The 9,608-nt window shown below is 37.5% G+C and overlaps 1 pseudogene; it reads right to left on the reverse strand.

Moving 5' to 3' along the window:
- Positions 1-6,822: 6,822 nt before the first annotated feature.
- Positions 6,823-9,608, reverse strand: part of LOC109210688 — a 7,929-nt pseudogene continuing 5,143 nt past the window's right edge.

Below are 9,608 nucleotides of genomic sequence, written 5' to 3' on the forward strand. Positions count from 1 at the left end.
AACTTTAGGAATCGGACGGAATTCCAGCTTTATGGCCCTTAAACGCCAAAAAATGAGTAACGGTCATGGCGAGGAGGTGAATATTGTTCCTTAGGTCTTGCGCCCGTTCCCATGCAGGAGGCATGGGTTATAGTATACGAAAATCTTAGAATCGGAGAGAATTCCAGGTTTATGGGTCTAAAACGACAAAAAATGAGTAATGGTCATGGCGAGGTAGTGACTATTGTTACTTAGGTCGATTTTGATGGGGCTGAAAATTTTTAGGCGATCCGGGTCCGACGCCAGGGCCCATGCAGGAGGCGTGGACTCTAGCAAACGAAAATTTGAGAATCGGGCGGAATTCTTGTTCTATGGCCGTAAAACGCCAAAAAACGAGTAACAGTCATGGAGAACTGGTGACTATTGTTCCTTAGGTCATTTTTGATAGGCCGACAAAATTTTAGGAGATCCGGGTTTGCGCCCGGACCCATGCGGGAGGCATGGGCTATAGCACACGAAAATCTAGGAATCGAGCAAAGTTCTAGTTTTATGGCCCTAAAACAACATAAAATGAATAACGACCATGGTGAGGCAATGACTATTGTTGCTTAGGTAATTTTTTATGGGCCAACAAAATTTTAGGAGATCCGGGTCCGGACGCGCGGGGACCATGCAGGAGGCGTGGGCTACAGCACACGAAAATCTGGCAATCAGGCAGAATTTCCAGTTTTATGATCCTAAAACACTAAAAAATTAGTGAAAGTCATGGCGAGGTGCTGCCAGTTGTTCCTTAGTTCGTTTTTTATGGATGGCAAACTTTTAGGCCATCCGGGTACGGGCAAACAAAAATTTGAAAATCGAGCGAAATTGCAGTTCTATGGCCCTAAAACGCCAAAAAACACATAACGGTCATGGAGAGGTTCTAACTATTATTCCTTAGGTCATTTTTTATATGCCAGCAAAATTTTAGGCGATTTGGGTCAAGTCGCCCTAGCCCATACAGGAGGCGTGGGCTATAACACACAAAAATCTAAGAATCGGGTAAAGTTTCAGTTTTTATGGCCCTAAAATGCTAAAAACGAGTAACGATCATGGAGAGGTAGTGATTAAATTTTCTTAGGTCATTTTTGATGGGGTGATAAAATTTTAGGCAATCCGAGTCCGGGCGCCCAGGCCCATGTAGGAGGCGTGGGCTATAGCACACGAAAATCTGAGAATCAAGCAGAGTTATAGTGTTATGGCCCTAAAACAACATAAAACGAATAACGATCATGGAGAGGCAGTGATTATTTTTCCTTTGGTCATTTTTGATGGGCCGACAAAATTTTAGGCGATCCGGGTCCATACGCTTGGGCCCATGCTGGAGGCATGGGCAATAGCACACGAAAATCTGGAAATCGGACAGAATTTTAAGTTTTATGACCCTAAAACGCAAAAAAAATTATTGACGGTCATGGAGAGGTGCTGACTATTGTCCGTTAGTTCATTTTTTATGGGATGGAAAAATTTTAGGCGATCCGGGTACGGCACACAAAAGATTGAGAATCGAGCGGAATTCCAATTCTATGGCCCTAAAATGCAAAAAAAATGTGTAACGGTCATGGCGAAGATGTGACTATAGTTCCTTAGGCCATTTTTGATATGCCGGTAAAATTTTAGGCGATCTGGGTCCGGGCACCCCGGCCCATGCAGGAGGCGTGGGCTATAACACACGAAAATCTGGGAATCTGGCGGAATTCCAGTTTTATGGCCCTAAAACGCCAAAAAGTGAGTAACGATCATGGAGAGGTAGTGACTATTGTTGCTTAGATCATATTTTATGGGGCGATAGAATGTTAGGCGATCCGGGTCCGGGCGCTTGGACCCATGCAGCAGGAGTGGGCTAGCACGCGAAATATAGGAATCGGGTGGAAAAACGGCTTGAATTCCAGTTTTTTGCCCTTAAATGCCAAAAATGAGGAACAGTCATGTCAAAGACTATAGCACCGTATAATTTTAGGCGATTTGAATCCGTAGCCCGAATCATGCAGATGGCGTGGCTATAGCACACGAAAATTTAAAAATTTGCCCGAACCCAAAAAGAGGAACAATCATGCTGAAGTGATGACTATTTTTCATTAGGTCATTTTTTATGGGCCCGTAAAATTTTAGGAGATTCATGGACGATCGCCCGTATTCATGCAGATGGCATAGACTATAGTATACGAAAATCTTGGAATTGTCCTGAATTTTAGTTTTATGACCCTTAAATGCCAAAAAATAAGAAACGGTCATGGCGAAGCAATGATTATTGTTCATTAGATTGTTTTTTATGGGATCGCAAAATTTTAGAAAATTCGAGGTCGGCCGCCCTAATTCATGCATATGGCATGGATTATATAACACACGAAAATCTGGAATCATCTTGAATTCTTGTTTTATGGTCCTAAAACGCTAAAAATAAGGAACGGTTATGGCGACGCAATGATTATCGTACATTAGGTCGTTTTTATAAGCACGCAAAATTTTAGCAGTTTCGGGGTTGGTCGCCCAAATTTATTCAGATGGCGGGGACTGTAGCACACGAAAATCTTTGAATCGTCCTAAATTCCTATTTTATGGACCTAAAATGCCAAAAACGAGGAATGGTCATAACAAAGCAATGACTATTATTCATTAGGTTTTTTTTATAGGCTGAAAATATTTTAGGCGATATGGGGCTGGTCGCCGAATTCATGCAGATGGCGTGGACTACGGCCCACGAAAATATGAAAATCGTCCTAAATTCCTGTTTTATGGCAATATTACGCCAAAAAATTAGAAACAGCCATGGAGAAGCGCAGACTATTGTTCATTAGGTTATTTTTTATGCGCCCGCAAAATTTTAGGATATTCGTAACTGGTCGCCCGAATTCAAGCAGATGGCGTGGACTATAAAACATGAAAATATGGGAATCTTCTTGAATTCATATTTCATGGCCCTAAAATGCAAAAAAATGAGGAACGGTCATGGAGAAGCGATAACTATCTTTTATTAGGTCATTTTTTATGGGCCCGCAAAAATTTAGAAGATTCAGGGCCGGTCGCGCGAATTTATGAAGATGGCATGGATATTAACAAACGAAAAATCGTAAATCAAGCTGAATTCTTGTTTTATGGTCCTAAAATGCCCAAAAGCGAGGAACGATCATGGAGAAATGATGATTGTTTTTCAAGACCACAAAATTTTAGGTGATTCGAGGCCGGTCTCCCAAATTCATGAAGATGGTATGGACATTACACACGAAAAATCAAAAATCGTGTTGAATCCCTATTTTAGGCCCTAAAAGGCCAAAAAAATAAGAAACGCTCATGGAGAAGCAATGACTATTATTCAATAGGTCTTTTGTGATTGGCCCACAAAATTTTACACAATTCAGGGCCGGTCAATTCATAAAGATGGCATGGACATTAGCACATGAAAAATCAGAAAACGTGTTGAATTCTTGTTTTATGGCCTTAAAACGCCAAAGAATGAGGAACGGTCATGGAGCAGCAATGATCATAGTTCATTAGGTCGTTCATGATGGGCTTACAAAATTTTAGGTGATTCAGGGATGGTCGCCCGAATTCATGAAGATGGAGTGGATATTATTAGCACACAAGAAATCAGAAATTGCGTTGAATTCCTGTTTTATTGTCCTAAAACGCGAAAAAAATGAGGAACTATCATGAAGAAGCAATGGCTATTGTTCATTAGGTCGTTTCTGATGGGCCCAAAAAAATTATAGGTGATTTGGGATCGGTCGCCCGAATTCATGAAGATGATATGGTCATTAGCACACGAAAAATCAAAAATCGTGCTGAATTTCGGTTTTATGGCCCTAAAACGCCAAAAAATGAGGAATGATCATGAAAAAGCAATGGCTATTGTTCATTAGGTTGTTCATGTCCTAATACACACGAAAAAGTGTAAATAATTAGAAATTCGTATTGCAAGACCCAGAAATGCCTTAAAATGAACCTGAAAGTCATGGTGAAGCAATGACTCTTAGTCACTAGGCCGTTTCCTATGGACTTTCAAAATTTTAGGTCAACCGGAGTCCGTTAATTTTTTATTTTTTTTTACAGAATCAGCATGTACTAATGCATTACATAAAAGTAAATATCATAACAAATTCGTGTTACATGATCCCGAAGTACCAGGAAATGAGCCCGAAAGTCATAGGGAAACAATAAGTATTGGTGACTAGGTCTTTTCCTATGGACCTACAAAATTTCAGGCCAATCGGAATCCGTCAAAAAACTTTTACAAAAATCAACATACTAATACACACGAAAAAGTGAAAATAAGTGCAAATTCATGTTGCATGACCCCAAAAGTCATGGTGAAGCAATGAGTATTGGTCACTAGGCCGTTTCCTATGGACCTACAAAAACTCAGGTCAACTGGAGTCCGTAAAAAAATTCTACAGCGAAAAGTGGATATAATAACATATTGGTGTTGCATGACCCCGAAATGTCATAAAATAAATCCAAAAGTTACGACGAAGCAATAAGTAACAGTCCCTAGGCCGTTTCTTATGGACCTACAAAATTTCAGTCCAATCGGAATATGTAAAAAATTCTATAGAATTAGTTTGAACTAATACACACGAAAAAATAGATATTATCACAAATTTGTATGGCATGACCCCGAAATGCCATCAAATGAACCAAAAATTTATGGCGAAGCAATAAATATTGATTACTAGGTTGCTTCCTATGCACATACAAAATTTCAAGCCAATCGGAGTCCATCAAATTTCTTATACGAAATCAACATGTAACTAATACACACGAAAAAGTGGATATAATCATAAGTTCGTGTTGTTTGACCCAGAAATGCCATAAAATAGGCTCGAAAGTCATGGCGAAGCAATAGGTATTGATGACTAAGCTGTTTGCTATGGACCTACAAAATTTAAGGCCAATCAGAGTTCGTCAAAAAAGTTTCTACAGAATCAACATGTACTAATACACACGAAAAAATATATATAATTACAAATTCGTATTGCATGACCCCGAAGCACCATAAAATGAACACGAAAGTCATTGCGAAGCAACAAGTATTGGTCACCAAGTCGTTTTCTATGGTCGTACAAAATTTCAAACCAATCGAAGTCCGTAAAAACTTTTGCAAAATCGACATGTACTAATACCTGTGAAAAAGTTTCATGGGCCATGACATAGGAATTAATTATTATGTCCATTTTTGTATGTTTATATACATGATGATTTTCTTGAACTTGATTGACGGACTCCGATTGATTTAAAAATTGGTAAAACTATCAGATAAGGACTTGTGACCAAATACTCATCATGACAAATGTCATTTTTTGTGTTTTGAAGTCATAAAATAGGAATTAATTTTTACGTTCATTTTTCGTGTATACGTGATGGTTTCTTGAATTTAGTTTATGCACTTTGATTGACCTTAAAATAGGTTGAACCATCGGATATGGCATTATGAGCAAATCACCATCACTAACGTTATTTTTTGTAGTTTCGGGGTCATGATTTAGGAATTAATGATTATGTTTATTTTTTGTGTATTTATATACATGATGATTATTTTGAATTTGGGTTACAGACTCCAAATTGGTGGAACCATTGGATATGACCTTGTGAGCAATACTCACTATGACTAACGTCGTTTTTTGGCGTTTCGAGATCATGAAACAGAAATTAGTGACATTTTTTCATGTGTTTTATATACATGAATGTTTTGAATTTTGTGGACGGACTCTGATTGGTTTAAAAATTGATGGAACCATCGGATACGGCTGAGCAATACTCACCATGACTAACGTTATTTTTTTACGTTACAGGGTCACGACACATGAATTAATTATTATGTTTATTTTTTCGTGTGTTTTATATATATGATGATTTTCTTGAATTTAGTTGATGGATCTCAATTGGCCTAAAAATTGGTGAAACCAAAGGATGCGGAATGTTCAAATTTTGTAAGAAGAAGAAACTCAACTTATCGACTGGAAACCGAAAATTCAAAATATCCAATCCGATTAATTCGAAACCGAATTTGAAAAACTTATTCAACCGAGCATATATGAATTGGATTTGAATTGTAATTTTTTGATCCGGAAACCGAATATCCAAACCAAAATTTTCATATCCAATTCGAACGGCCCGAATGACCCTTATGTTTGGACCTTGGAATTTTTTCCCAAGAAGAAACATCAATTTTCGAACTCCTTATCTATGACCCTATTCAGATTACCATCGCGAAATGCTATTGGCTAGTATAATTTTCTGTTGATTAATTTGATAGACATGTGAAGCATTGATGCGCTTACATTTAGGATTGAATGTACCTACACACCAGCAAGGGGTGGTTAGCTTCTAAGTTATCCTGAGGTCGAGAGTTTGAGCCTCTCTCACCCCCATACCATAATTTTTTTAATATCGTGTATTCTTGCTTTTTAAAATGCATTAACAAAGTTATGAGCATAAGGCCGCCCATCCACGAACCTGTCTAAGCTACAATACAAGCAACCTGATCAGTTTCACTAATCCCTCCAAATAACCTCATCGATCAATCAATCTCTCATTTATTGCTTACACGAAACTGCTACAGACAAGAAAAGCTCTTTCTTCCCCCCAAAACCACAAAGAAAACATCCCTTCCCCCCTTAATCTCTCCGATTCAGGCCAAGTGCAGGGAGAACGTATTATGATGTTTAAAATGAACTCATGCAAAGCTTATACAGAATACTATTTGTAAATGCCACTGATTCTCCTAACTTTTGCGGTGTAATTGACTTTGAACTTAACCTGATTTCCGCTTGTGAGCTAGTGTGGCTGTCAGTGCAGTCATGTGTCTCGGAGGTCACAAATCAGTAAGGCAAGAAGAATAGCTAGGAATACACGTAATAACATGAACAAACATCAGTACCATCTCTACTACTACATAGTCCCATGGGTCGATAAGCTAAAGGAAGCTAGTACATAAATACATCTAAGTCTCTTATAACAATTTCTTGGACATTCTTAGTTAATGAAACTGGTTGAAATTTTGACAATTTTCTGTTTTCCATGAAAAGTATCAGCTGCCTTTACAAGATTACTGGAAGAGGATACACCTGGCAGGTGAACCATCGCCATGATTCAGCCTCAGAGGTAGGCAGTGAATTGTGTAAACTCCTGGGACGGCATCATCGAGCTTGAGGCCTTCCACCGGAATTATATCCTGATGCATATTAAAAGAATCCTTAACAGTTAGTAACCAAGTAAAAGCATAGATAAAATCACTGTCCTTGATGAAATATTGCCTGTATAGCATCTAGAGGAATACAAACAAGTTTCTTCAAGGTTCCATTTTCCTTGAAGAAACATTGCTTGTCTGGCATTTAGGGGAATACTAACAAGTTTCTTCGAGATACAATCCAAACAGTTACTGCAAACTTAGCCACCTCTCGGGAAATCGTTAAAAGTTGAATTTACAGATGTGAAACCAGGTCTATTCTGAATACACATATTATTTCATTAACAAACATATTCGCTTTATTCAAAAAATATTAACTATTGTTCTAAATTACTTGGAGAGCTTTACTTATAAACCCTTCAAACGGCCTTTGGGCTGCCAACGTGGGACTTCTCACTTTATATTACAAACTACAAAACAAAGAGGACTCTATTAAGAACTCTAAGAGAAAGAAGAACAAATGCTGCTCAAGATGGTGGAGAAGCGAAAAGGATTAGCAAAAAGAGTAGCAAGTGAAATTTGTAGATATTATGCAGGTAGTAAACAAGAAACTTAAAATACCATTCTTCAACCAAGGGGTTTTCAATCTTACAGTAAACCGAAATGGGCAAATGGATGTTATACTTACTTTAGGAGCCAGAAGAAGTTGATGAACTTTAGCGAGCTGATCCTTGGGATTAATTGCGACAGACAAGTAATCAACACCAACCAGTTTGATGTCGGTATTCTGGACCAGATACTCTGCTCCATCTGAGGTGAATGCTGTATAGGAGGAATCAAATTCTTTCTTGTGCATCAGCCTCCTGTTTTACATTCAAAAACTATATATACATTCGACACAACACGGATGACAAAATGAAGAACTAACTTGTGTAGGCCTTTTAAGCAGGGTTAGACCAAATAAATGCCTCCAATATGAACAAAGGAATAAGTACCTGTCGGTGTTTAATGTTCGAAAAAGAACACGTTCTACTCCTCGGGGTATGTTCAATGACCTCATAACTTCAGCTGACGAGCAAGAAGACAAGATAAACTCTTAGGTTTCCTCTCACTGAGAGCAAAATATTGTATAAGGAGAGAAAAAGCTCACTACTTGGTGCCAAACTATAAGGTATGGCGTAGAAAAAGAGATGATCTATTCTCTGTTTTCTTTTTTTCAGAAAGACTCATCTAGTAAGAATTTTGGCAATGCATATGAAAAAGAATGCCAGTATGCCTTTGAATTATCTTTGGCTAGATTGTCAACGAACAAAATGACTATCTAGTAGTAATAATTTTGACCATTTAAATTGAGAAAATTCCACATACCATTTATACTTTTGAGGCCAAATTATTTTGTCTCTTCAACTTACTAAATTAGTGTTTGGCCAAGCTTTTAAAAACTGCTTCTAAGTGTGTTTTTTTCAAAAGTGCTTCTCATAAAAGTGCTTTTGAAGATAAGCTACTTTTTTCTGCTTATCAAAAACTACTTCTGCTTCTCCTCAAAATTACTTTTTTTACTTCTAAAAGCTTGGCCTAACACCTCAATTTTTTGACAAAAAGCACTTTTGGTCCAAAAAAGCATTTTTATCCAAAAAAAAAAAAAGCTTGGTCAAACAGGCTATAAATCTTCAGCATTAAGCACTCTTGTTCTAAAACCTTATAGCATTAAAACAATCTAAAACTAACACGGGTCCCAAAGAAATACAAGCTTTCTTTTTTTTATTAAAAGGGTAGGGGCCGCGCGAACTAAGTAGGCGTTTGGACATAAAAATTATAATTTTTGAAAAAAAGTAGTATTTGGAGTTAAGTTGAAAATGGTATTTGAAATTTGAAATTATGTTTGGACATGCATTTCATATGAAAGTTGCAGTTTTGTGAGTGGGAAACAAAAATTTCTGAAAATTTTGAAATTGGTTTCTGAAAAACTCATTTTCGAAAAATTTCCAAAAACTAGCAAAATTCCATGGACAAACAAGATTTTGAAAAGAAAAAAAAAACGAAAAAAAGGAAAAATTATCTATCGGAATTGTGTGTTCATGGGCTCTTCCTCCTCACAACTAGTAATACCATCTGTGGATCCCTCTCTATCAGATTCTTTCATGCCATTATCAGATTCGTATTCTCCATTAATCAAAATTGCTCGTCGGGTAGGACATTCATATTGCATATGTCCTCTCCCCTGACATTTATGACAAATAATAGAACTCGAATTTCTGTAAGGTTTAGGTTGAGTAGAGTTCCCTCCCTCTTTAACCTCTACCTTATTTTTACTTTTTTCAAGTGATTGAGATGGCTTGACTTCAGTTTTTTACCTCTTTACTCTTACTCGAAGAAGATCTCCAAGTACTCTTATCTCTGTTCCAACTGTAAGAGGACGACTTGTTTTGATCTCTAAGTATCCTATCTACATTAGTAGCCAAGT

The sequence above is a fragment of the Nicotiana attenuata genome, unplaced genomic scaffold, assembly GCF_001879085.1.
Source record: "Nicotiana attenuata strain UT unplaced genomic scaffold, NIATTr2, whole genome shotgun sequence".
Lineage (NCBI taxonomy): Eukaryota > Viridiplantae > Streptophyta > Magnoliopsida > Solanales > Solanaceae > Nicotiana > Nicotiana attenuata.